Source organism: Miniopterus natalensis, chromosome 6, assembly GCF_054644295.1.
Source record: "Miniopterus natalensis isolate mMinNat1 chromosome 6, mMinNat1.hap1, whole genome shotgun sequence".
Lineage (NCBI taxonomy): Eukaryota > Metazoa > Chordata > Mammalia > Chiroptera > Miniopteridae > Miniopterus > Miniopterus natalensis.
Window position 1 is genome coordinate 72,381,085 of NC_142086.1, and position 24,124 is coordinate 72,405,208.

At 34.3% G+C, this 24,124-nt stretch overlaps 1 protein-coding gene and 1 pseudogene across 1 annotated transcript in view; one reads left to right on the forward strand and one right to left on the reverse strand.

The window, feature by feature from the left end:
* The window catches only part of LOC107539266 (AP-3 complex subunit sigma-1-like), a 34,872-nt pseudogene extending 20,769 nt beyond the window's left edge, over positions 1-14,103 (forward strand).
* The window catches only part of RSRC1 (arginine and serine rich coiled-coil 1), a 282,043-nt gene that overhangs the window by 245,144 nt on the left and 12,775 nt on the right, over positions 1-24,124 (reverse strand). The gene's annotated exons all lie outside the window — the stretch shown is intronic.

Sequence of the window (24,124 nt, forward strand, 5' to 3'; positions counted from 1 at the left end):
CATGAAGGTAGGTAATACACAAGAACATAATCAAGAGGCCAGAAAATCACTATCAAAACATAAATTTAATAATAATGGCATTGTGCCATGCTAAGAAATTTGCCATACTTTTTAGAGATGCAACATGAACAGTATGTGGGTGAAAAACACAGTGCCCAAATTCGCTCTGGAATACTTCTGCAAAGAAAAAGAAGAAAAAGGGGAGGAGGAGGCATGGAGGTCAGAGGCAGAAGAAGGGGGTGGAGCAGCAGCAGCAGCACCACCACCACCATCACCATCTGCACCACCAGCAGAAGCCATTGGCAAAAGTCTTCGTAACTGCTGACTCCAAGTAATGGATATGCATTCTATTATTCTCCTACTCTTGAGTATATTTGAAATTAATAAAAAATCAGTGAATTAGCTAGAAATAGTTATATTTCTGAAAAATCATTTTAGGAAAGAATTTTATCTATACCCCTAAAAATTTAAAAATAAAACCCATGATTTTATAATCCTGGACAGATTTTATAAAGTGCCAACAAGGGAAACACTAAAAAGTACTCTTAAAAGGAATACCAGGAAGCCATGTAGATGTAGTTCAAAGTGTAACTGCAGAGATTCACAGAGTCGCATTTTTTAGCTTTTCTAGAGCTAATAATAATAAAAGCCATCAAAGTAGCAGATATGTGCCTGTAACGATAACTTAAGAGCCTTTGGCTTTGCCACATGAAGTTTAATTTCCCAAAGTAGTCAATTATAGCTTGATAATATCCTTTACAGTGGATGAAGCCAGAGGATGCCATGGAAACCCTCTCTAACATCTTCCTTTCTGCTCTGTTACCTATGATTCAAGAAGTTCGTGGGTTTTTTGGGGTTTTTTGTGTGTTTTTTTCACTTCCTTTAAGAGCATCAGAGATGATGACTACTAAAAAATTAAGAGAATCCTATGACAGTAATACACTTGATGCAATCACTATCACCAAAAAGAACTCTTCCAAACTACTGATTGACTTCTAGATAGACATGAATCTAGTCACTTACAAACCTTATTTTCTAAGAATTTAAATAATAAAAAGTAAATTCCAAAATATTCTTGATTTAAGAGAAAAATAAACAATGCTCCAACTATTTTATTTTTATTTATCCTTAAAGTGGTATCAAAGGGCTACACCACGCTACCTCCTAGAAAATAAAAATGCTTGATGTATATTATTTAATCCATTATTTTTTCAAATAACACCATTCTTCAATCTTATCTAAAAAAAGTGATGAGGCCACATGTGATGAATAATTTTAAAACCAACCTGATCCTCCTTCAAAGATTTTATCTTACGATCTTTAAAGACATATTATTTTTCCCTCCAAATACTACAAGCAATCAACCATAAATTTAGAAACTAACATCCTGAAAATCAGGCTTAGAGTTGATTTGGTCTAGCATATGCTTGACAATGCACACAACTCTTCTTCTGGAGGTAAAGAGGATCAAACGAAGGTAATTTAAATTAAGACTTTCAAAAAGCCTCCTAGCCCGGCTGGGTGTGGCTCAATGGTTGAGCATCAACCTACAATCCAGGCGACTGGGGTTCGATTCCCAGTCAGGGCACATGCCCAGGTTGTGGGCTAGGCAGCCGATCGATGAACCTCTCATCATTGATGTTTCTATCTCTCTCTCTCCCCCCCCTTTCCTCTCTCTGAAATCAATAAAGATATATTTTTTTAAAAAAAAACAAGCTGCCTAAACAAAGGTCCGAAGTAGATTATTTTTTAAAAATACCTGTGTTGGAATTGGAGAAATTAATCATTCATTCATTCCATGGAACCAACTATTAGGATTTACTGAAACCTACTAGTAGGCAAGTACCACCATGCTAAAAACTGATCATACAAAATTAATAAGACTTGATCCCTATCTTAAGGGAAGCTCAGATAACCTGAGGAAAAAGAGTTTGAAAAAAATGGCATTTTCTTTGGTTGTTAGAAAAAATAAAATACAATTGACTCTTAAACAACACCAGTTTGAACTGTATGGGTCCACTTATACCTGGTATTTTCTTTTCTTTATGATATCTTTAATAACACTTTCTTTTCCTTAGCTTATTTTACTATAAGAACATAGTATATAATACATATACAAAATGTGAACTAATAAAATGTTTATGTTGTTGGTAAGGCTCCTAGTCAACAGTAGGCTATTAACAGTTAAGTTTTGGGAGAGTCAAAAGTTATACATAGATTTTCTACTGCATAGGGGGTCAGCACCCGTAACTTGCATTGTTTTGTTCAAGGATCAACTGTACTCCAAAAGTACTCTCCACAATGAACTATTCTAAAATGACTATAGAATCAATCTCATTTAATATTTTTATAAGTTATCTAGAATAATAAACAAATACTGTAATCTAATGTAAAGATGTCAGGGAAATATCAAACCTAACAAAACTCATCAGAGAGAATAATTGGAGAAATTATACAAAGAAACAAAAATCTATAATGAAAATAAGTACAACATAACAGAATTAACATATAATAAAGTATTCTCTCAAACAGAATTAACTTCTTGAAAATCCCCCTGGTAGGAGAATTCTTATATAATCTTATTTTCTTAATCAGATTGCAAGACAATCTATAAAGCTTCATAAATATGTTTTACAGTCACTCAAATAAAAATACAGGAAACAGCCTGGCTGGTGTGGCTCAATTGGTTGAGCGCAGTCCCATGCACCAAGAGGTCACCAGTTCGATTTCAGGTCAGGGTACATGCCCAGGTTTCAGGCTTGATCCCCAGTAGGGGGCATGCAGGAGGCAGCCCATCAATGTTTCTCTCTCATCAATGTTTCTCTCTCTCTCTCCTTTCTCCCTCTCTCTCTAAAATCAATAAAAACATATTTTTAAAAAAATATAGGAAACAACACATTAAATAGCTACCAAAAGCATTTCCCTACCTTAAATTGGAAGTAAGCTATAGTTTTCTATTTGTTTTTTAAATTACTGAGGTGGAAACAGACAATAATGAGGCTAAAACAGGAAGGGAAGGAAACAGATAATTACTGGGGCCACCTCCCATAGCTAATAGATATTTATACTTGCAGTCATTTAAATTTTATTCTGAAAGTTGCTTGAATGTTTCTGACACTGGCATAAATGTTCTCACCTAGTGGGTCCATGGAGTTTCAGGATGTCAGTGAACCCCCCCAAAGGACATGAAAAACTATGTATGTAAATATATGAAATTTTCTGGGAAGAAGGCCATGGTTTTCATTAGATTCTCCCTTTGACGTGCCTCTTTACATCTTGTATGATTAAAGAAAGGTTAACAATCAACCACCAACCATATTGCCCTTCTTTTGACAAGCCAATAAACCTGGAATTTTCTCTATCCTTTGAATAAAACATTGAATATAAGCTATGGACTTCTTTTTTTTTTTTAATCCTCACCCCAAGGATATGCTTAGAGAAAGGAAGGGGGGGAGAGAGAGAGGGAGGAAGGGGGGGAGAGAGAGAAAGAGAGAAAGAGAGAAAGAGAGAGAGAGAGAGAGAGAGAGAAACAGCTATATGAGAAACAGTGATTGGTTGCCTTCTGTACGTGCCTCAACCCCAGCCAGAGATTGAACCCGCAACCCAGGTATGTGCCCTGATCGGGAATCGAACTGGCAACCTTTCAGTGCACAGAACGACACTCGACCAACTGAGCCACTCTGGCTGGGCAGCTGTGGACTTCTTTTAAAAGCCTCTTTCCACTTCATTATTGGTTATAGTAAATTCATTCACAGTTCATCTGAAGGTCTATTCTTAGACTTTGCCTATCTACCTTCTGAAAATAGAGACCTTAAAAACCAAATCTGTACCTATTAATTTCTATAAAAAGCTTTGCTTCTTAAAAAATATTTGTCACAAAATTCTAGTTACAGGTTTTACACATTAATAGGAATGCTTTGTGGTACCATAAGGCCCTGGTCTTTAACCTGAGAGCTTTGCTTCCTTAGTCTGTATTCCACAACTTGATGATGCACAAGTCATTTTAAACCCCTTTTGGCAAAGAATTTCACACTTTTGGAGTCTGACCTGACAATATGCCTTTCATTTTACACTGTCATGGCACTTTATGCGTAGCACTACTAGACATCTACCTTGGCAGTAATAGCTCTGACAGCACAAACGACATTCTTTTTAATCTCTTCTTGCCCAATATCATAAGAGTTACAAATACCACATGGAATACTCATAGCTCAATGATAAAATATAATATATTTTCATGACACTTAATATGTATGTGTCCAATCGTCTAAGAAGCAACTGGCAAAAGAACAAAGGTGGAAACAAGTGACCCAGATGTCCAGCGGAGGTTCTGAAAAACATATACAGTACAGAAGTAAATCTACATTATATCTGAATTTCAAATAAGGCAACTCATAAATGAGAAGGATTACTATACTCATAAAATAAGAGTGATCTGGAAAGAGATCTGGTAGTCATTATATGCTGTTTCCTGAAGAGTAACATTTCAATGTGCTGTTACATTCAGAAAGGCCAACTGTAATAGTGGCCATTAACAGAAAGCATATTGGAAACAGAAATGAAAATACTACCTAAGTCTATTTCTTTTGACAAGAACCAGACAATGCATGTATGTGAAAATAAAATTATTAGGAAGGTATGGGGTGGAGGCCCTCCATATGAAGGTGAACTATAAAACTTCGGAATCTTCAGCCTGGAAATAATGCTGAAAGGCAACTGGCACAATATGCACAAATTCCTAAGGCAAGAGGCAGGGACAGAGTGTGAACATGGATTATTTCACAAAAAAATTGAACAACAGAACCAATAGAAACCAACAGAAATTCTAAAAAAATATCTAGACTTGAAGAAAGAATTTATAGAGTAGATAATACCAAAAAGTTCCTTATTTGTTACAATACTATGAGGAAAAAAGTTACTTATATATTTCAACAAAAATTTATGGGGAAAAAGATTAAAGTGCAAAAATGTCCTTCCCATATTTAACTTTAAAAAATAAAGACTATCCTTTACTATCTTCCTCACTGAAGCTACCAACATTCATCCACTCCCTAAAGCTCAATCAGGGCCTGTGTGCAGACAAAGGTTGTGCACTGCAAAATTCTAGATGACCATTCTTTCCATTCTTTCCAATCCTTTTCTCACCTCAGCTACCCCCACATCTAATCCACCACAAAGCTCTGTAGGGTTTGCTCTAAATGTATAATCAAGTCTTCAAATATCACACTCCTCTGAGATACCATCTCCTTCATGGACTTTAGAAAATGACTCACAACTATCTGCTTGCTTCTACCTGTGCCGCACTACAGTTTATTTTCTACACAGTCACCAGAGAGCTCTTTGAAACCACACATCAGAATTATGTCACTTTCCCTGCAAAAAGTAAATAAATAAGTAAAAAATAAAGACTAATTGGTTTTGGCAAAAGTGGCTTTATATATTAATTTCATATTTAATATCTGTGAATGCAAAGCTTATTCCAAGTATTTTTTTTAAAACCCACAGGATTACTGACTGTCAGTTCACCACTGTCAGGAGGATCCAATTTAATATGAGGTTACAGATGGTGTTATTTACACTTCCTGTTGTAGCTGTAAGATGTAAAGTTTATGGTACCCACAAGGTAAACATGCTTATGAAAGTAAAATATTCAGTCTCAAGAAATATAGATAGTAAGTTGTAGAACAAAATGTCATTAAATATTAAGCACTGTTTCTATAAAACAGAACAAATATGACAATCTTTCAACAAACAGATTTATAAATACATACTCCAGATCCTCACCAAAAAATGAGTGAAATATAGAAGAAACAAAATAAAAGTAAAGGACATAATTAATGACTCCTTCATTTATAATCAGCAAAACATACAACAGTTTACCTACTTTTAAATTACTTTGGTACTTTAAGTAATCATTACCAATTTGGAGGGCAAGATTCTATAATTCTGCAATTTCATAGGAATGAATCGGGAAATAATGAACAGGCGAAATAATTTTTTTCTCAATAAATTATTCCTATCTACTACACAAGTCATGAGATATAAAAAAACATTACTTTCTACCTTGGGTTATGCGATGATGAGGTAAAAGAATAAGCAGAAAAGGAAAGCAAAAAGGAAATGTTATGAAAATAAGCGTGTCTAGGGCAGAGACTAGTTTAAGTATCTGCCAACATTCAAAGAGCCCCCCCAATAAAACTCACTGACAGTTATAACCAAGAGTAGTGCCTATGGCAACCTATCAGGGTAAATTCTGGCCTGGGCTCTGCCCAGGAAACAAAGCATTCCCTACATAGCATTCTCCTGATTTTCCTCTGTAAATGAGGGACAAGAAATCGTAAGAAATTCAACTACTACTATAATGAAATTACCTCAACTGAAAGCATGTATTAAATGTCTTTAACTTGATAATGTAGTAAATGTTGCATAAAGATGTATAGTCAATTGCTAGTTATATATACCAGTGAAGAGGAGCAATGGAAAATCAAAATGGACAGGTCATCACTCAGCTGTTTAGAATCATAACCCCATTCTACACAACAGTGAAACTTGGCTAAATACCAGAAAAGTAGTCATAACTTAGCTAAGAGATAATTGGTCCATTTAGTCAATTCAGGGCTCCCCAGGCAGGGTTCCCCACAACACAGCTGTCATCTTAGGTGAAAATCTGGGCCCTGGTTTTAGCTGGAGAGCAAAGTGCTTCATGTGAGTCAAGAACAGAACTAGAATGGCACTGTAGTTAAATAGCTTAGACGAAATGTCTATGAAAAAGTAATCTATTTCGTCATTAGAGAACACAGTTCCTATTTATTACACCTAAGAATTTAGGTATTCTTAATCTACTAATTTCATTACTAATGCTTAATAGTTCACCTTTTGCCCAGTTTGGATTACATATTTTAAACCTAGAAAATCTTAATTAAAAAGCAACTTTCAGACTATCTGTGTATAAGAACGATGTTGCCAGCTTTGCTCCTCCAAAATCTTCTCTTCCTCTACTGATCCTGCATGACATACACTCATTTAAAAACTAGAGGGGGGAGGGAACCATCTTGTGAAAGAGAAGCTTTAAACCACACAATTAGAAAACCATTTGCGCTGCCACTACTTGGTTACCTTGGAAGTAACTTCTCTAGTCTCAGCTCCCTCATCTAACAGAAATAGTCTAAAATAACCTTGTAGCCCTACAAATTCTACATCTATACCTGTCCAGGGCCTCACAGTCACCGCTTAAAGTTATAAGTCAAATAAACAAAAATTTTCATTAGAAGATAATTTCCAACACAAATGTATGAAGAATAATAGCTCTGCAGAAAACCAGAGCAAACTAGAGAGAGCTCTGTAGGGAAGCAAGTAGAAGCTAACCAAGTAGGCAATAATACCAATGTGAGTAAATGTTTAGTTCCTTAAGTGGGTTTAATTATTCTTTTGAAGGATAAATGGCAAAATACAGGTATATCAATTAGTTTTATTTTTAAAAGTAAAAAAAGATAAAACAAAGTTTTTGTTTAAATGACTATACATCATGAAACTTATTCTCATACAATTTAGAAACAGAATTAGAGCTAAAATGAGTTCAATATTCATTTTAAAAATGAGGATACTGATTCAGAAATTTTTCTGTGCTATTTCTAATTTGTCATTAATGTAACCTATCATTTCAAATTAGTTTCTCCTTGATCGAAATGAGAATCAAGCAAGAATTATTATCGAGCTTAAAGCTCAACCCGTAAGTTGAAATTAGTAAGATGCCTACCCATGTTTCTAAAACAGTAACCAGGATCAGCTTCAGCAAGCTTGCTAAAATACAGGGTAAAGAGCTCTGAATCCTGTGTATGAAGGGAGAAAGTATCCATGTCTGGGTGGACAAAGAAGGCCTTCCAAGGAAATGTCTTTAAATGAAGACCTCTAAGATGAATAAGAAATGTTGAGAGAGACAGAAAAGAAAAATTGGAACAGAAGTAACTAAGGCCCTGAGAGAGAAAAAAGAACTGTAAAGAAACTATAGGTATGATTGAGATTAGGAAGATGTGATTAAAAAGGCAGGGAGAACCAAATCACAGAAGGACTTGTAGCCCCATCAACATTTGGATTTTATTCTATACCACTGAAATAAGAGAGGTACTAACAGAGTTGCATTCCGCTACCATATAAAGAACAAATTGGAGGGGAAACTCCAGAAAAATATAAAAAATTTATTCTATAATTTGGAAATGACTATTTTTCCTCTTCAAATATTCAGAATCACATTCTAGACCTCATAAAACAACTTGTGGCAATAAATAGCACAGTTAAGAATTTATACTAAGTTCTAATACTATGTTATTTAGCAGACACGATGATGGTTTATCAGATACTGAGGCGATAAACCCCAAAATAACAACTTCCATTTAATTAAATGAGTTTTGAGGCCCCCAAGAATACAACACACATTTATCAGAATTTTTATAAAGGGCTAGAAAAAAAGTATCAATGAATTCATCACTACTGGTTTGAATCACCTGAATTAATAGTTAGCAATATTTCACTTCAAATGTTTTCTATTATATATTTAACAAAAATTAAGTTCTTAAGAGGAAAAAGACATTGTACATAAGAATCAAATATTATAATTATTTGATAACTGCACATCTCTTTGTGTCTCATATGCTGTGTAATCAAAAGTTAATTGAATACCATCGAAGGAACCTCTAATTCTGCCAGTGTTAGATACAGAACTCTTCCAGAGAGGAAGCAAAAGAAAGTTCTTCCTACTTATATACTGTCAAGGACAAAAGCAGAGCTAATCAAAAGATTCCTGACAAGAACTCTCTGACATCAACTAATATTTCATTGATAATTCAGTAAAAGAAAATTTAGTATATACAATCTTGTATATACTAGGCTCAGCCTTGTATATCCTTGGCTCATCTGTCAGGGATCTTTCATTTGCCATTCAAAATTACTAAGGTAAAACTTGCTGAAAACTGTGCAATGCAGATTTTTCACTTAAAGTTAATGTAATTTTATAAGTCAAAACCAATGTATAGAAAATACCATTTATACACAAGTTCAGTCTCTGAATACATAATTCTATAAAACCAAGATGTGAAAGTAAATGCTCTTTAAAATAGTCTAAAAGAAAACATGTTCTAATTTTCTGGCAGTTAAGATGCTTATAACAAATATTTTAAGAATTAATCTGGAAAAACAAGGCTAAAACTACCTTAAATAATAAATAAACATTAAAATTCCTCAGACATAGGTTAAAATATTTTTCTCACCAATTTTTACATAATTTCACCCTTACCATTCTAACAAAGTATTATGCTCTAATAAGGACTGTCCTAATCTTCAGCCAGCAATATTTTCAGGCTCATATTATTATTCTCATTTCCTTGAATAATATCCATACTCCAGGGCCATTTTCCTTCTCATATTCAATATCATGCATGCTTGTATCAAGGTTCCTTTCTTCATATCCTGTCACAGTATCAATCACTGCCTCCTGTCCACTCAATCCACTTTTGATTTATCAGCCGCCGTCTTTCTGGACTCCATAACTCGACCCAAACCATTTTAACAAGACATTGACAAATAGCACCCAGTATCACATCAACCTGTTCCACTTAGTAAACTAAGAAACAGTAACTGTGACATCTCTGCATAAGTATTCCATTCTATTCCCCAGACTGATGTATATTAATGAGGAGATGGTATTTGAAATGCTTCTTCCACATCAGCATCTAATATGATCAAATTAGGAAATGGGATGATTTATTAAATTTTGTAGAGCTGAAATATTTCTTTATATCGCTATACGTGTGGTTTCAGAAAGTGAGCTGTTGCTTTCAATTTTTCTACTGAGGATGTGCCTGCATTTCACAGACGAATTATTGTCTTTAAAAAGATTGCAAGAAGGCAAAATGTTATTAAGCAAATGCTCAGTAAAACAAACTAAATCAGTTTTAAAATTCCTAATTTAATGTAAATCTTGGTTGTTTCACTGAAATTCAGTTTGTGATCTTATTAAGTCATATTTGCATCATACTGTCTTGCTGTAGGACAGTTTTAAATTTATAGCATTACCAAGCAGCTTCACTTCTTGACTTTTAAGATATGTCCTCAATAAAATAATTGCTCTATAAGCACGCATTTTGCTCTTATTTTCAGGTATAAGACAAAATAAAGATCAATGGGTTAATAAAAGAATAAAATAAAAATACAAAATCAACTATTTGGGTCACTTCTATACTTTTCATAATTAGATGTTAAAATGTTTTTATTAAAGCACTACCCAACTGAAGTTCAATAACTGTTTCATGGGCAGTTTAAACTTTGAACAATGAATTAGTTTTTCAAAATATTTGTATATGAAAGGGATCTTTAATATGTTCAACAAAATTCAAGTTGGAAATGAGAAAGAATAAATGTAAAAGTTGTATGTTTTCCATAAACAGATTCTCATCTTACCTCATCTTCTATTTTCTAGGTATCTATATATTCCAGAAGTCAAACTCTGCTCATTTTAAAACTACAGGATTTCCAAGTACAAAAGCCATATTTAAGTGTAGATGGAGACTAACCTCATTATATTGGGCTTATATATTCAATAGTTTTCTAATGGAGCCACCAATGATTTATTTTGGCTCATGGACAAATCAAAAGATTATAAATAAGTGAATTCTGAAGTAGCTCTGATTTCATTCATTGACTACAAAATACCTATAAATTGCAATAGAGCGATACAATGCAGGTAGTGTATGAGAAGGGGGAAAACATTACAAAATCAGGAAAAGTAGAGCTCACCTACTAGAGAATTAATTGTGATTCTCAGATACTTACTACTTAGATTTTGTTATGTGAACAAGGATCATTTGTCTGATTACTTTTATGTGGAGTAATAACCTTACAATTTTAAAGAAACTAATCTAACTTTTAAATTCGAATAATTCAACATTAATCAAGTTGAAGAAATACTACATTGTTAAAATAAAGTACAATCTTTCTCTTTAATATTCAGAAAAGGATACCTGACAAACAGAACATCAGACATGCTGTCCTTTGTTCTTTAAATAGAGAGTCAAGGCATGGAGAAAATGAGAATTAAACAGTTTTAAAATCTGTTAAACTAGTAAAATAGGATAAAATAGAGAAGCAAACTCACAAGTATATTGTAGTATGCAGTATAAAGAATAATTTAAATAATAAACTTTAAAATCTTAACATTTTTACTGACCTTTAGAGTTTACAAAGTATTTTCAATATACTACCTTACTAGATAAATCGGTTTTCAGAATTATGTTACTCTCTTTCCAATTAATAAATACTTCTTATTTGCTCTTTTTATAATAGCTCATTCTTAATAAAAATTTCCCTAATTTTCTCTAATATCAATATCATGTTCTTCCCTAACATCCTTGATACTTGCAGTCTACAGGATACAATTAGTAGACTTAAACTGTCTCATTCAGTGCTTGTCTCATGTGTGTGTGTGTGCATGCACACACATGCATGTGGCATGCTTGTCTTATCATCACACTTAGTCTAAATGTTTCTTGAACAGAAAACCTATATAACATTGAAGGGAAAAGAAATCACAGAGATAGGACAATTGAAAATTACACTTTATGGAACGGGGAAAAAATTTAGAATTCATTAATTCCTTCAAATTTATGTCAGCTCTCTTAGTCTGTTAATATTTATGTACACAGACATATTTGTAGCATAAAGAACAAAAACAAAAAATGAAACAAAACTATTCATTTAAAATGGCTGATTTCAAACGTCATTCCTTGTGTTTAGAAAATATAGCAAAATAGTCTATATATAACTGCTACGTAAATGAGAAAAACACTATTTTATAATCATATTTATAATTACTCCAAAAAACCTAACATCAATAATTGAAATTAGAACATATTATTATAAATTCCTACTGAGAATATGTTATGTTCATACATATGCAGTAAGTGGATGCAGAATTTTAAGAAATCACCTACCACACATCACACAAAAAGCCTTCAATTTCACTCTTGAATTAAAATCAAACTATATCTCTATTAAGAAAAAGGATTCATGCTAAAGAACCAAGGGAGTCAATACCACCAGGAAATAGTTGTCTAGGAATGCCTAGCTCATGACTAAATCTGTAAAAATCCTCAATGTCAGCTACACTCAATGGGTCATTTGGATATGGTGTAGTATATAGCATTATTTTAGCACCATGTGAGGCAATAAAAAGAAAATCAAGCTGTCTGTGGAGCCTTTACCTATAGAAGTGACTAGCAAAATTAGGAAACAAATCAAGAGATAAGATTTTAAAAAGTATCAAAAATAAGCCATAATCATCTCAATATGATAAGAAAAGGTATTTTGACATAAATCAACACCCTTCATTAAAAAAAAAAAAAATTACCAGCAAACAAGAAATATAGACGGTTCTTCTTCAGTTTTATAAAGGGGAGTCGCAAAAAACCTACAACTAATATCAAATCTGAGGTTGAAAGACTTTACTTCTAAATAGGAAAAATGGCAAGGATGGCCAATCTCACCACTTTTCTTTAATACTGAACTGAAAATCCTAGACAAAGCAAAAAGCCAAGAAAACTCAATAAATGACACAGTTTTAAAAAGAGAAGTAAAACTCTCAATTTTCAGGTAATATGATTGCTTTTGCAGAAAAATTGTAGGATATACTCAAAATATCTATTAGAATTGAGTAGCAATGTTACAAGATTTGAGATAAATATATAAAAACATAAAATATACATTGTGCAAAATATATAATAAGTATAAACTATATAGTCAATTTATTTCTATATATTGGCAGCAAATTACTGGAAAATAAAATTTAGAAATAATTCCTTTTTCAATAATATCAAAAAATTTTAAATAAATTTAACAAAATGTGGAAGACTGCTACACTAAAACCTACAAAACATTGTTTGGAGAAATAAAGAAAATCTAAATAATGGAGAGACAGACTATGTTCGTAGACTGGAAGATTCAATTTGTTTCGCTGTTAAGTCTCCTGTTCAATTGATTCAATTAACTCCCAATAAAACTTCCAGTAGGATTGCTTGAGAAACTGTCAAGCCAGTACTAAAATTCATATGGAAATAAAAAAGATTTATTCCTGATTTTAAGACTTACTATAAATTTACTGTAATCAAAATGGTGGGGTACTAGTATAAACAGGTCAATGGAACCAGACAATCTAGAAATCAAATCACTTTCATATAGCTGGTGTTTGACAAAGGCACCAAGATTACTCTGTAGGAAATTAAAACTTTTTTTTAAAATGGTGCTAGACTACCATATGGGGGGAAAAAAATGAACCTCTACCCATGTCTCATACCACACAAAAAATCATTTGAGAATGTCAGCAAGATGGCAGATTAAGGAGCAGGCTCGCACAGGCACCTTTGGGAGGGGAAGGCTGGGGAAGGATTACAGGAGAGATCTCAAGGCGTGGCTCCTGCGCCAGCACCAGCCAAAGTCCCCAGCGCCAGCACCAGCCAAGGCCCCCAGGGCCCACCCGGTCCTCCCGGCTCAGCCAGAATCAAGGTGATCCTCATCTTCAACAACCATGGCAAGACGGGGTCCTCCAAGTTTTACCAGCCTTACAGTGAAGATATACAACAGCAACTTATCTGGGAGACAGTTCATTTGGTATCTAAGAGAGGTGAAAATGTTTGTAATTTCCTAGGAGGAGGATTATTAATTGGAGGATCTGACAACAAACTGATTTATAGACATTAACTGTTGTATTTTGTCTTCAGAAAGTGAACTTGGCATTTTAGATCTAATTCAAGTATTTGTGGAAACATTAGACAGGTGTTTGGAAAATGTCTGTGAACTGGGTTTAATTTTCCATGCAGACAAGGTTCACAATATTGTTCCAGAAATGGTGATGGGCGAATGGTACTGGACACCAACATAAATGAGTGTGTTACACAAACTGACGCACAAAATAAACTGGAGAAATCTGAGACTGGCTTAGTGAGAGCTCCAGCCCACGTTGTATCAGCTGTAAAGGATATGAATCTTCCTGAGATCCCAAGAAATACTAACTTTGGTGACATAAGTATAAAAGTGCCAAACCTGCCCTCTTTTAAATAAAAAATTTAAAGGCCATTCCCAGGTAAAATCCAGGGGGAAAAGTCATCTAAGTATACCATGCAGTTGTTTACCAAAAATAGAGGAGGAAAGTATTCACTTTTGCTCTTGGATTTAAGTCAAGGTACTGTATAGAAGTTGTGTAAAATCATTATGGCCATTCAATGTAGTTTTTTAAACTTGAGTAGTTCCCGCGTGATTTTTCTTCTTTTCTAAACAGTATTGCTATGTCCACCTAAGGCATGCCTCTATGTACTGGCTACAATATTTTGAAAACTGTTAGAAACATTTCTTTCAATTATGTACAACCAAAAATGTTGGTGTTTTGAATGGATAACAAGTACAGCATTCCTTAATTCTTTCTGTTATTTGTCACAATTGTTATTTAAAGAATAAAGTATGTATTGCATGAAAACATTATGACCTTTTCTTCTTAGTTTTAATAAACTCCAAGGTAACTGGACTTCTAAAGCAAAAAAAAGAAAGATGGCAGAATAAGAAGTACCAGCCCCCATTTGCCCTACAGAGACAGCAACATAAAAAGTAACATACAGACCAAAATATCTTTGTGAGAACTCCAGAAACCAATAAAGCTGCAGTACCCTAGGCAAGCACAAAGCAAGAATAGCCACAATGAAATGGATAAAAAGAGCTATCACTTTACCCATAACACATCCCTCCCCAAAGCCAGGCACAGTTCAGCTTGGCTCATGGCTTCTCCCCTGGAGAGTATGGGGTTAGAGAAAAGTGGAACATGCATCCAACATTCCAGCTTTACAGACAGCTGCCTAAGAGGCTGGTTTCTGTGTTTTCCTGATTCAGAACTCTACAGGAACCATAATAGTTTGGACGACTGGTGGCTGCTGAAACAAGGGAGAAAGACAATGGCTCGGTGGGGAACCAGAGAACCGGTGGTGCAGCAAAAAGTGGCAAAAATGGCTCAGTGCAACCAGCAGAAGGTGCCTAACTCAAAGTTTCTACTTTGGGAAGGACAGAGAAGAGTGGAGCATGCATCCAGTATTCCAGAATTTCAGAGACTGAGGAAAAGGTATATGTCTTGCCTGATTCAGAGTGCTGACGGGAAGCTGGCATACTTTGGATCCCTGGGAACCACTGACAAAAAGGAGAGCAGAGTTCCTTGTTGCTATAGTACCAGAGAACCTGAATTACCACAGACACACACCAGAGGGAGCAAGAGATTGCAAGCTCCTACAAAAGAAGTTGGCAAACTTCAAAATGGGAAATTACATGCACATGTCTAGAGAAGTTACAACTTTCAGAACAATGTTTCAGAGGCTCCTAAACTCTACAGCAGAACTGACTGGTGACACTATTCCCCTGTACAAAGTCAGTCACTAAACTCAGCAAAATATTGCAAAGCTCATGAAGAAAAAGGAAAACAGGACCCAATCAAAGTAACAAAAAAAATCTCCAAAAATCAATCCAAAAGAAAGATCTATAATTTACCTGAAAAAGAACTCAAAATAACTGTCTTGAAGACATTCAATGACATAGAAGAGAACACAAATACACAATTAATTGAAATCATAAATATGATTCATGAACAAAATGAGAATATCAACAGAGAGACAAACAAAATGGTAGACTGAAAAATACAATAACTGAATTGAAAATTTCTCTAGAGGGGTTCAACAGCAGACTGATCAAACAAACAAGGAATCCGTGAACTTGAAGGTAGGTATTCTGAAATTATTGAGTCAAAGGAGCAAAACAAAAAAAAGCAATGAAAAAGAGGGAAAACCCTAAGGAAATTATGGGACACAAATAAGGCAACCAGTATATGCATTATGGAAATTCCAAAATGGGAAGAGAAAGGAAGGTATAGAGCACTTATTTGATTAAATAATGGACAGAAACTTCCCAAATATTAGGAAGGAAATGGATATCCAAATTCAAGAAGCTCATAGGACTCCAACTAGGATAAACCCTAAAAGGCCCACACCAAGACTCATTATAAATAAACTATCAAAAGGCAAAAAGAGAGAATCTCGAAAGCAGCAAGAGAAAAGCAATTCACATCAAGTACAAGGGTACTTCCATAAAATTATTAGTAAGTTTCCCAGAAGAAACCTAACAGGCCACAGGGTAATGGGATGATATATTCAAAGTGCTATAAGAAAAAAATTGCCAAACAAGAATACTATATTCAGAAAAATAATCCTTCACAAAAGGAGGAGAAATAAAAATTTTCCCAGATAAATGCAAACACATTATATACAGCAGTAACTATTAACAAAATGTCAACAATTAAGATATGTAAAGAGTATACAGGAATTCTTTATACTACCCTTGTAATTTTTTGTTAAATATGAAAGTATAATAAAATTAAGTTTCCTGTACAGCAGCAATGAGCAGGTGGAATTTATTTATTTTTATTTTTTTTTTAAATATATCTTTATTGATTTCAGAGAGAGGAAAGGAGAGGGAGAGAGAAATAGAAACATCAATGATGAGAGAGTCATTGATCAAGCCTGCAACCCGGGCATGTGCCCTGATGGGGAATTGAACCCAAATTGCCTGGATCCTAGGTTGATGCTCAACCGCTGAGCCACGCCCAGCTGGGCGAGCAGGTGGAATTTAAAACAATACCATTTACGTTGGCACCCAAAAAATCAAGTACTCAGGTATATATCTAAAAAATATATACAATATCTATTTGAGGAAAAGTATTAAACTCTGATGAATCAAAGCAGAACTAAATAACAGAGAGATGGTCCATGTTCATAGATATGAAGACTCAATATTGGCCAGATAACAGTTCTTCCCAAATTGATCTACAGAGTCAATACAATCCCAATCAAAATCCCAGCAATTTATTTTGTAGATATCAACAAATTGATTCTAAAGTTTAGATGGAAAGGCAAAAGATCCAGAATAGCCAACACAATATTGAAGAAGAATAAAGTTGGAGGGCTGACATTACTCAATTTCGAGGCCTACTATAAAGCTGCAGTAATCAAAATAGTGTGGTACCAGAAAAAGAACAGACAAATACAACCGCGGAACAGAAACAGACCCACATAAATACAGACAGCTGTTCTTTGACAAGGGAACAAAAGTAATAAAATGGAACAAAGAGAGTTTTTTAACAAATTTTGCTGGAAAAGCTGGATATCCACATGCAAAAAAAAAAAAAAAATGAACCTAGACATTGACCTTAGACCCTCTACAAAAATTAACTCAAAATAGATTACAGACCTACATGTAAAACACAAAACTATAAAACTTCTATAAGATAACAGGAAAAATCTAGATGACCTTGGATAGGGCAGTTACGTTTTAGATACAACACCCAATTAATAATCCATGAAAGAAATAATAGATAAGCTAGAGTACATTAAAATTTAAAACTTCTTAAAAAGAGGTGAAGGAGGTCAAAAGTACAAACTTCCAGTTATAAAATAAGTTATGGGAATATAATGTTCAGCATTGTGACTATAGATAATAATATGTATTACATATTTGAAAGTCGCAAAGAGAGATCTTAACAGACCTAATCACAAGGAAAAAAATTCTTTTAAAGAATAATGAAAATATATTGAATGACATTAAGGATTTTGAAGTTGTTTATAAAATGCAACACACTTTTCCTTTAAAAATATCAGTCTGATACAAAAAAAAACAACACAAAAACTACTCTGCAAAAGACACTGTCCACAGAAGACGACGACAAGTCATTAACTGAGGGAAAACTCTGCAAAAGACACATCTGATAAAGGACCTTATAAAATATACAAAAAACTCCTAAAACTCAACAGTAAGAAAATAAACAGCTCTATTAAAATATGGGCCAAAGACATTAAGAAACAACTCACCAAAGAAGATACATAGATGGCATATAAGCATATGAAAAGATGTTCCACATCATAAGCTGTCGAGGAAATGCAAATTAAAATAATGAGATACCTAAAAACCTATTAAAATTGCCAAAACTGGCAACACCAAATGCTGGTAAGGAACTGTCATTCATTGCTGTGGGGGGGGATGCAAAATGGTATGGCCACTTCAGAAAACAGTCTGGCAGTTTCTCACAAAACTAAACATACTCTTACCATGACCCCAGCAATCACACTCTTTGGTATTTACCCAAAGGAGTGGAAAACTTATGTCTACATAAAAACCTACACACAGATATTTTACAGCAGCTCTATTCATACTTGCCAAAACCTGGAAGCAACCAAGATGTCCTTCAGCAGGTGAATGGATAAATAAGCTGTGGTATATCCAGACAATGAAATATTATACAGGAATCTCCCACTTTCCAAAAGTTTGAGATACATCACTTTGCTTTTACCAAAGATCTAGATTATTACATAATGACTTTTATCTAAAAATGAAATTTTAGCCCTGGACGGTGTGGCTGATTTGGTTGGAGTGTTGTCATCCAGTGCACTGAAGAGTTGTGGGTTTGATTCCTGGTCAGGGCACATACCCAGGTTGCGGATTCGATCCCTGATTGGGGTGTGTATGGGAGGCAACCAATCGATGTTTCTCTCTCACATCAATGTTTCTTTCTCTCTCCCTCTCCCTTCCTCTCTCTCTAGAATCAATGAAAAAAACCACACATATTCTTGGGTCAGGAATAAAAAAGTGAAATTTTATCAGATTTATTTTGGTTAGCGAAAACAGGACTAATATATGTATCTTCATAAAAGCAAAGTGGCATAACTCAAATTTTCGGAAACCATGGAATGTTCTGCCCTTTGCACCACTGCAAAATACTTCACAGGAATGTTCTACTTTTGGATAGTGAGGAAACCTGTATAGTACTAAAAAGAAATGAGCTACCAAGCCATGAAAAGACACAGAAGAAACCCAACTACATATTACTAAGTAAAAGAAGCCAATCTGAAAAGGCTAAGTACTGTATGATTCCAACTATATGACATTCTGGAAAAGGCAAAACTGGAGACAGTAAAAAGATCAGTGGTTACCACAGGTTAGGGAGATGGGATAAAATAGGCAGAGCACAGAATATTTTTAGGGCACTGAAATTACTTTGTATGAAACTATACTGATGGATACATGTTATTATATATTTGTCTAAACCAGTAATTTTCAACCTTTTTCATCTCATGGCACACATAAACTAATTGCTAAAATTCTGCAGCACACCAAAAAATATATCTTTTGCCAATCTGACCAAAAAAAAAAAAAAGGTGTAATTTTGGTTCATTCACACCCAGACGGCTATTGTTGTATTGACTGTTGTCTTTTTTTTTATTTCACAATCTAAGGGAAATGAGGTCAATGCCCCTGACTAAAAAGACAGGTCTTACATGTTTTAAAAATTCTTGCTGCACACCAGTTGAAAATTGCTGGTTTAAACCCATAGAATATACAGCACCAAGAGTGTTGTAATGCAAACTATAGACTTCGGGTGATTACAGTGTATCAATGTAGATCCATCAATCTGGTGTGGAAGATGTTGATAATGAAGAAAGCTACTCATCTATGAGGGCAGACTATGGCAAATCTCTATACCACTCTGTCAATTTTGCTATGAACCTAAAACTACTCCAAAAAAATAAAGTCTTTAAAAAATAAATAACTATAAAACTAGGTTAATGAATACACAGTATATAAAGATATAATTTGTGACATCAATAACATAAAGTGGGGGTGGGCAGATGTAAAAGTCTAGAGTTCTTGTATATAATGAAAATTAAGTTACTGTCACCTTCAAATAGGTTTTTCTAATCCTAACATGTTTCATATAAGTCCCACAGTGGCCACAAAGAAAATACCTATACAAGATACACAAAAGAAAATAAGCAACAGGCATATAGATCAATGGGACAGAACAGAGACCCCAGAAATATACCCACGCCATTATGGTCAGTTAATATTTGACAAAGGAGGCAAGAGTATTCAATGGAGTAAAGACAGTCTCTTCAATAAGTGGTACTGGGAAAATTGGACAGATCCATGCAAAAAAATGAAACTAGACCACCAACTTTCACCATACACAAAAATAAACTCAAAATGGATAAAAGACTTAAATGTAAGTCATGAAACCACAAAAATCCTGGAAGAAAACATAGGCAGTAAAGTCACAGACATTCCGCGTAGTGGAATTTTCACTGATACATCTCCTAGGGTAAGAGAAACAAAAGAAAAAATAAATATATGGGACCATATCTAACTAAAAAGCTTTTGCACAGCAAAAGAAAACAGCCTCAAAATACAAAGGAACCCCACGGTCTGGGAAAAAATATTTGCCAAAGATGTATCTGATAAGGGGCTAATTTCCAAAGTGTACAAAGAACTCATACTACTCAGCAAGACGAAGACAAACAACCCAATTAAGAAATGGGCAAAGGACTTAAATAGACACTTCTCCAAAGAGGACATACAGATGGCCAAGAGACACATGAGAGAATGCTCAACGTCCTAATCATCAGAGAGATGAAAATTAAAACCACAATGAGGTATCACTTCATACCTGTAAGAATGGCTCCATCAACAAATCAACAAACAACTCCTGCTGGCAAGGATGTGGAGAAAAGGGAGCCCTGGTACACTGCTGGTGGAAATGCAGACTGGTACAACCACTATGGAAAACAGTATGGAGGTTCCTCAAAAAATTAAAAATGGAACTGCCTTTTGACCCAGTGACCCCATTTCTAGGAATATATCCTAAGAATCCTGAAACACTAATCAGAAAGAACATATGCACCCCTATGTTCATAGCAGTGCAGTTTACAATAGCTAAGATCTGGAAACAGCCCAAGAACCCATCAGTAGATGAGTGGGGGAAAAAGCTGTGGGACATATACACCATGGAATACTACACAGCTGTAAAGAAGAAGGATCTCATACCCTTTGGGACAGTATGGATGGACCTGGAGAAAATTATGCTAAGTGAAATAAGCCAGGCAGAACAAGACAAACATCACATGATCTTGCTTATATGTGGAATCTAAAGAATTTAATAAAATGATGAACAGAATAGGTCCAATGACATGGAAGCATAGATCAGACTGACAAATGTCAGAGGGATGGAGAAAGGCGGGTGGGTGGAGGGGGAGAGAGTAACCAAAGAATTTATATGCATATATGCACAACCCAAGGACACAGACAATGGTGGGAAGAGGGACTGGGGAGGGGGATGGGACAGGGTGGAATGGGTCACTGAGGAGAAAAAGGGACATCTGTAATATTTTAAACAAAAATAAAATTTAAAAAAAAAGAAAATAAGAAATCAAGGCATATTACAAAAAAATCAACAAAACACAAAAGAAAGCAGCAAGAGAGGAAAAAAGAGACAAAGTAGCTACAAGAGAGACAGACAACTACTAACAAAATAGCAATAGTAAGTTTTCATATCAGTAATTAATTTAAATGGCTTAAACTCTCCAATCAAAAGACATAAACTAGCTGGGGGGAAAATAAGGTGCAATTATATGCTGTCCACAAGAGACTCACCTTAAATGTAAAGATAGAAATTGGCTGAAAGTGAAAGGATGGAAAAAGATATTCCACACAAATGGTAACAAAAACAGTAGGGGTGAACATATTTATGTCAGAAAAAATAGAGTTTAAGTCAAAAACACACAAGAGGCAAAGAAGATATTAGGTAATAATAAAAGGGTCATTTCACCAGGAAGATATAACAATTATAAATATATATACACCTAATATCAGAGTACTCAAATATATGAAGCAAACGTTGACAGAACTGAAGGGAGAAATAGAAAGTAATGCCATAATAACAGGAGATTGCAATACTGTATTTTCAATAATGGATAGAACAACCAGATAGATCTATAAGGAAACACAGGACTTTAACAACAACGTAAATCAATGAGACCTAACAGGTGTAACAGACAATTCCACCCAACAGCAGCAGAATACACATTCTTCTCAAGTGCAGGTGGAACATTTTTCAGGACAGATCACATGTTAGGTCACAAAACAAATCTTAACAAATTTAAGAAGATTGAAATCTTACACACTATCTTTTCTAACCACAATGAAATGAAACTAGAAGTCAATAGCAGCAGAAAAACTAGAAAATCCATAAATATGTGGAAATTAAACAACTTATTGTTGAAAAATCAATGACTCAAAGAAGGAATCACAAGGGAAATTAGAAAATATCTTGAGACAAATGAAAATGAAATCATAATATACCAAAACTTATGGATTGCAACAAAAGTTTTAGGAGGGTAGTTAACAGCTAGAAATGCCTACATTAAAAAAGATGAGAGATCTCAAACCAATAAACCAGCTTTATATCTCAAGGAACTAGTAAAAGAACAAACTACAGCAGAAGTTAGCAGAAGGAAGGGAGGGATTAATAATTATTAGAGCAGAAATATCAAAATAGAGCATAGGAAAACAATTTTTTTAAACAATCAATGAAACCAATCATTTATTTCTTGAAATGATCAACAAAATTGGTAACTCATTAACTAGATTAAGAAAAAACAAGGAGCCCGGCCGGGCATGGCTCAGCGGTTGAGCATCGACCTAGGATCCAGGCGATTGGGGTTCGATTCCCGGTCAGGGCACATGCCCAGGTTGCGGGCTTGATCAATGACTCTCTCATCATTGATGTTTCTATCTCTGTCTCTCCCTCTCCTTTCCTCTCTCTGAAATCAATAAAGATATATTTAAAAACAAGAAAAAACAAGGAGACTCAAAAAACTAAAATCAAATATTAAAGAGAAGGCATTAAAATTGATGCCAAAGAAATAAACAGGATTATGAGACTATGAATAATTATATACCATCAAATTGGACAACCTAAATAAATGGATAAGTTCCTAAATATATACAACCTAAATCATGAAGTAACAAAAATATGAACAGAGCTATAACAAATAAGGAGATTGAATCGGTAATCAAAAACCTCCCAACAAATAAAAGCCCACGACCAGATGGCTTTGCTGGAGAATTCTACCAAACATTTAAATAAGAATTAATGCCAATCCCTCTCAAACTCTTCCAAAAAATTGAAGAGGAGGGAGTACATCCAAACTCATTTTATGAGCCAGCATTATTACCCTGATACCAAAGCCAAACAAATATTATAAGAAAACTAAAGACCAATATCCATGATGAATGTTGATGCAAAAAACGAAACAAAATACTAGCAAACTAAATTCAACAGCACATTAAAACAATTATCCACCATAACCAAATTAGATTTATCCTTTGAATCCAAGAATTGTTACATATATTAAAAAAGTAACATAGCACATTAACAGTATAAAGAACAGAAATGACATAATCATCTCAATTGATGTGGAAAAATCACTTGACAAAATTTGACACCTTTACATAATAAAAACACTCAACAAATTAGGAATAGAAATATTGCAGCACAGGAGGGGTCCAGAGCTAAGATCATACTCAACAGTAAAAAAACAAAAGCTTTTCCTCAGAAATAAGGCAAGTATACTGACACTTACCACTCAGTCAACACAGAACTGGAATTCCTAGCCAGAACAATTAGGTCAATAAAAAGTAAACAAGTAAAAGGCATCCAAATTGGAAAGGAAGAAGTAACATTATTTCTGTTTATAGATAACATGATCTTACATGTAGAAAACTCTATTACACACACACACACACACACAAACAACTGTTAGAACTTAAAAACAAATTCAACATTACAGATTCAGTACTCAAAAACCAGTTGAGTTTCTATACACTAACAATGAACGATCCAAAAAGGAAATTAAAAAACAATCCCACTCACAAGAGCATTAAAAGAACAAAATACTTAAGAATATACTTAACCAAGGAGGCAAAAGTCTTGTACACTTTAAACTGCAAAACACTGATGAAAGAAATTAAAGATGATAGAAATAAATGGAAAGACATCCCATATTCATGGCTTAGGAAGACTTAATATTGTTAAAATGTCCATATTACCAAAATTATCTATAGAATCGATGTAATCTCTATCAAAATCCCAATGGCATTTTTTTCAGAAATAGAAAATTCTAAAATTTATATGGAACCTAAAAGGACCCTAAATAACCAAAACAAC